This window comes from Staurois parvus, unplaced genomic scaffold, assembly GCF_062004578.1.
Source record: "Staurois parvus isolate SC_StPar_1 unplaced genomic scaffold, SC_StPar_1.0 ptg000154l, whole genome shotgun sequence".
Classification (NCBI taxonomy): Eukaryota; Metazoa; Chordata; class Amphibia; order Anura; family Ranidae; genus Staurois; species Staurois parvus.
The window spans coordinates 14,603,959-14,610,208 of record NW_028317950.1 but is presented as its reverse complement, the minus strand read 5'-3'; positions in this window follow the sequence as shown (position 1 = coordinate 14,610,208).

Below are 6,250 nucleotides of genomic sequence, written 5' to 3'. Positions count from 1 at the left end.
ATTATTTTTTTTTGTTTTCATTTTTTAACATACTGACACCCTAGCAGTACAGTGTCACCATAGTGACACTGTACTACTTGTGGGGGGTGATGAAAATTTTTTTTTTCTTATTTTACACCGATTGCTTTTACACCCATAAAGGCTGTAAAAGCAATCATTTCTATTTCTCTCTGGGTGCATTCTTGCAGCCATTGAGAAATACTGTGAGAGCTGCGACTGGTTACAGCTTGTAATGTGGTACAAGGTTGTTGTGAATAGCCTTGTACCATGTGAGCTGTGATCATTCACAGATCTCACACATAGTAAGCAATGATGGCAGTGACATCTTGTTTACTATTGCTCATACGATCACTGATTGGCCAGTCAGTGATCACATGAATTGGGACATCACACAGAGGTCCCGTACAGCGATCGGTGTTCTGCTGTGTCCAGAGGGAGCGCACACAGGCAGTGAATGTGGGTGACGTTTAGAAACGTCAACCCGCTTAGGCAGCTCTCCCGTCTGGCCATTTATAGACATGGACCGGACGGGAAGTGGTTAATGTAATGTACCCAATAACAACTTAAAGTACATAAACCATAGACATCAGGTTCACATTACAGTTTGTATCTTAAAAGTTCATCTTCTTCAGTTGTCAGTTTGTAAAACATTTTTGGTGCAACCTAAACGCGTGTAATCTACAGTAGTGATAGTCCTCTACATCTAGTGGCCCATGTGCTCACTACTTAGTTCAATGTTATCCCACTAGAGCGCATACAGGAGAAGCCTCCAGAAACCTGCAAGGGGGTGCCCCAAGGTTTTGACCGAATAGGGGCCTCCAATCCAGCACGGATAGCCGTGGACATTTTTCACGTTATGAACTTCATTGAGAAGATGTCCAAAAGAACTAGTGCCTGTTATTCACTATGTCACAGACAGCTTGTTCATACCATCTGTGTTGATGTGGATAGATTATTTAAGGCTCAAACTAAAAGCACATAGAAAGAATTGCTTTCTATGTGCCCTGTTCACACTATCTGGCCATGTTGAGGTGGACGATATGGTGTGAATATGGTGAACTTTTATGCAGTGTAGCTAAGCACATTGGAGTTGATTTACTAAAACTGGAGATTTCAAAATCTGGTGCAGCTCTGAATAGAAACCAGTCAGCTTCCAGGTTTTTTTTTTTTTTGACAAAGCTTAGTTGAACAAGCTGAAGTTTGGTTGCTATCCACCACATTTTGCTGCACTCTCCAGTTTTAGTACATTAACCCCATTGTGTCGCAACACGTTGTGGTGCAAAGACTTTAAAGCCTAACTTCTGGATAAAACTAACTTTTTACAACTTTTCCCTTCTACCCCCTCCTATCTATACTGACAGTCTCCCCCCCCCCCCCCAGTATGGTAAAGCCAGCAATACTCACCTAAATCCCCCATCCAGGTCCCTTTCTGTCATCAGTTTGCCAATCCAGCATTGTGATGGTGCCCCAAGACCACCAGTCCCCTACCATCCCCCTGAGATGGCATTTGTCTTCTTCTGTCTCCTGAGAGCACCCTCCAGCGGCCATCCTATTAGAAGTGTCCGCATCACACAGTCAGTGACGTAGACACCAAAAGAAGGACCAGAAGCTGGAAATAAAAGAAGATTTTGGTCTGTGGCACCATGTCCAGAACTAGACTCAAGTCGGCATCTTGGTATCATCCAAACGTAGTAGACTTTACTGGCTACATAGTCAACACAGTGTGAACACGCTAATACATTTGGGATATCAGGCCTTAATCATTGCATGCTATAATTAAAGCCTGATGGCCAAAACATGATAGTGTACTGTATGGACTGTGTAGACAAAGTCTACTGTACTTGGATGATACGGAGTTGCTAGCTTGATTCTATTAGATGTTGGATGCCATATAAGTGTGGAGTCACTGAAACCACATGACCGATTTTTTTTTTTAGCTCTTGAATGGGCTACAGTTGAATGATGCTAACTTGCCACTGTTGCACCACCCCCTGCACAATGAACATCAGCCGGCATTTGGAGGAGCCTGCACAGTGGAGGAAGAAAAAAAAAATAAACCCTGACTAGTACCATCAAAAACTGAGCAAGGTACCACACTTTGTACATAGTCTGACTTTTTCTTCTACTACCTAAGGGAGGGACACATAGGAATTATTTTTATATAAAGATACAACTGCACGTTAAAGGCCCTGCGGGTTGCTTTTTTTACTCTATTAGTTGAACGAAACACTATTTCTATCCCTTTTCACACCTTTGAAATGTAGTTCCAGCCCTTTCCACACATTATTCAGTGTCATGGAAAATTTCCCATCCTGTGCCCAGCTCTGGGCAAATAAATTATTCCTTACAGTAGGGCTGCCCATATGGAAGAAAAATATATTTGAAATATATTTTGAAAATATTCTTCCCAAATATATTAACATATTTGAAATGCTACAATTTTGGCCATATTCAATATATTTCGATAAATATACTGCATGTTGAAATGCATTTACAAATATAAAAAAGTCATTTTAACATACATTTTTACATATATGTTAAAAAATCTGAAGAATATATTTAAAAAATATATATTTTTAAAAATATATTCAGATTTTTTCTAACATATATTTTTACATATATTTGTAAATGCATTCCAAAAATGTAGATTTGTATTTTTAAAGACATACAGTATATTTTAAATGTTTTTTTAAACACGCCATCCCAGGGGCGGACTGACAACTCATGGGGCCCCCGGGCAGTAGGGGATCATGGGGCCCCTGTGTCCTCGCCCACACTCAAACACCCAAAAAAGCCTATGAAAGGTACCAGGGGCATCTCATTGGGCCCCCTACTGACCCTGGGCCCTTGGGCAATGCCCGAGTGCTGGAATGGTCAGTCTGTCCCTGCGCCATCCCTACCGTGAAACATGATGGTGGCAGCATCATGCTGTGGGGATTCTTTTCTTCAGCAGAGACAGGGAAGCTGGTCAGAGTTGATGAGAAGATGGATGGAGCCAAATACAGGGCAATCATAGAAGAAAACCTTTTATAGTCTGCAAAAGACTTGAGACTGGGGTGGAGGTTTAACTTCCAGCAGGACAACGACCCTAAATATACAGCCAGAGCTACAATGGAATAGTTTAGATCAAAGTATATTCATGTGTTAGAATGGCCCAGTCACAGTCCAGACCGAAATCCAATTGAGAATCTGTGGAAAGACTTGAAAATTGCTGTTCACAGACTCTCTCTATCCAATCTGACAGAGCGCGAGCTACAGTGGATATAAAACATCTACACAGCCATTAAAATGTCAGGTTTCTGCGATGTAAAAAATGCCACAAAGATAAATCTTTTCAGAACTTTTCCAGCTTTAATGTGACCTATAAACGGTTGAACTCAATTGAAAAACAAACGGAAATCTTTTAGGTGGAGGGAAAGTAAATAATGTGGTTGTAGAAGTGTGCACACCCTCTTATAACTGGGGCTGTAGCTGTGTTCATGTTAAATAGGAGTCAGTACACACCTGCCATCATTGAAAGTGCCTCTGATTAACCCCAAATAAAGTTCAGCTGTTCTAGTATGTCTTTCCCGACATTTTCTTAGTCGCATCCTACAGCAAAAGCCATGGTCTGCAGAGAGCTTCCAAAACATCAGAGGGATCTCATTGTTAAAAGGCATCTGTCAGGAGAAGGGTACAAAAGAATTTCCAAGGCATTAGCTATACCATGAAACACAGTGAAGACAGTTATCAAGTGGAGAAAATATGACACAACAGTGACATTACCAAGAACTGGAAGTCCCTCCAAAATTGGTGAAAAGATGAGAAGAAAACTGGTCTGGGAGGCTGCCAAGAGGCCTACAGCAACATTATTAGTTTAAGGGTGTGCACACTTATGCAACCATATTATTTTAGTTTTTTATTTTTACTTTCCCTCCACCTAAAAGATTTCATTTTGTTGTTCAACTGAGTTGTACAGTTTATAGGTCACATTAAAGGTGGAAAAAGTTCTGAAATGATTTAGCTTTGTCTCAATTTATTTTTTTAGAGGATATGTATAGGGCACATCAAGGGAGGAGGCTGTGGACCGAGAGATGTCAGCCAGGGATGGAGGAGACACTGGACAACAGACACTGGGCAGCACTTCTAGAAGTTGAAGCAAACTCTGTAAGTGGAAGAGGATAGAACAAGAAGGCGCTTCTAAGTGCAGTATATCCAGAAGAATCTTTAATAATGACGGTTAGAAATACTTACAAACTCGTGGTTAAAACAGGCTCACTAAAATTGTCAGAGTGCAGAGGCTCAATCCATCATGTGAGAACCCGCTGTGCCAGCCAACAGCTGCAGGGAGAGCGGAGGATCAGATGTCCAAGATGGCCGCCGCAAGTTCCAGAATCCCAAATAAATTAATTGGCTTACGTGAAAGTTATAGCATTTACAAATGGCGATATATATATATATATATATATATATTATATACTGGAATTTTGTTTTTTTTAATAGTAATGGCAGCGAACAGCAACTTATAGTGGGACTGCTGCGGGCATTCTGACACTGGGGTGGACATTCACAGCGACACGAATACAGTGATCAGTGCTAATAAAAAGCACTGACACTGTAGTAATGGAACTGGGCAGGAAGGAGTTAACATAAGTGGCGATCAAAGCGTTAACTGTGTGCGAGTGTTTTACTGGGGGGGGGGGGTGTGTTGGTGTTTCACTGTAAGCACACTGCTCTGGATGGGTGTGCTGTGCACAGCTATCTAGAGCAGTGTGCCTGAATCGACAGGGAGGAGGACTGTTAGTACACGAAGCAGCCCTCCTCCCTATTGGAGATCCTCTGTAATCACTGGCCAGGACCTGGTGATTGACGACCACAGCTACGAACGGTGGCGCAGGTAGGGCGGGCAGCCCGCGGTGCGCCTCCTACCCGGGAATGCACAGTCATGTATATGTGTGTAAATATATATATACACACACACGTGATTTTTTGCACCCCTGCACCGGTATAGGGTGGTTTTCTTTATTTCTATTGTTTCGTTTGTTTTTTAGTCATAACTATCCACTTGCCCTCCAGAAGATTTTCCCCCTTCATGACCAGGCCATTTTTTGCTGCGCGGCCCTGCACTGCACTATTTCAACTGGTAATTGCATGGGGCTTTGTGTGGGTGTGGCTTGAGCGTGGGCAGGGACACAGGAGGCCCCATGAGTTGTCAGTCTACCCCTGATCACAAGGGATGTTATTCAGCCTATGTGATCGCAATAAAATTGATTAAAAAAATTTGAAACGCTGTTTAAAAAAAAAAAAAAAAATTATTATATATTCCCAGAACACTGGGCCTATTATGGAGCAGGCATCACCTGTCAATATTGGCATACCCCTGCAAGGCTCTTCAGGATCTGGGAATCGTAGACATGGACCCGTATAGCAGTTAACTCCACACACTGTGTGCCAAACCCCTAACGCAGGATCCAGTGGCCAACGCTAGTGTGGGTACAGTCCCAGGGATATACACGGAGGGTAACAGTCCTAGAAACTGCTAGGTAGCACAAAGCAAGAAGCAGGCTGATGTTGATAGAAGATTAAGATGACAAATTCAGTGGTTTAAATAGGTAAGGGACCTGTTCTTAGATATTATTTTTTTTCCCCCTAAGGACACTTTAAAAAAAAAACAAAAAAAAACAAAAAACACACAAACACTGGAGCCTCAGAGTGGGTGGGGTACACTCTGGACACTGCCAAAAACATTTGTTAGGGCTGACTCTAGACAACTGAGGGTAGCAGCACGTTAGTCATTGTCTATGAATACCAGTCCTGTATACTCTACAGCTAAGATCATCTTTTAAGGTCTTAGCCAACAAAAGATTTATTTATTTTTTAATTCTGTTCAGCCACTTTTGTGATTTTCACATCTCACACTGCACAGGAAGGTTATACATGTCTTGCTTTAGATACAAAGCCACCTCATTACCTCTGTACAATACATAGGGCGATGATGCAGTATATCAGAATCATGACAGAGTAATCTTCCTGATTATGCAGTCTGGCTGAGGTGTTTAAAGCCAAAAAGACTGTCTAAACAAAAATTAAAGTGTAAAGTAAATATACAGAGTCTTTCAACTATAAAATGAAAGATCTAACCCTAAAAACAAAAATGTAAATTTAGGTCAGTAACAGTTTGGCCCCCTTCACACAGGCCAGACCAGATTTCCTCAGCAGATCAGATGGATGACAGGTCCTCGCCCACTCAGTTTGTGTAGAGTGGATATGA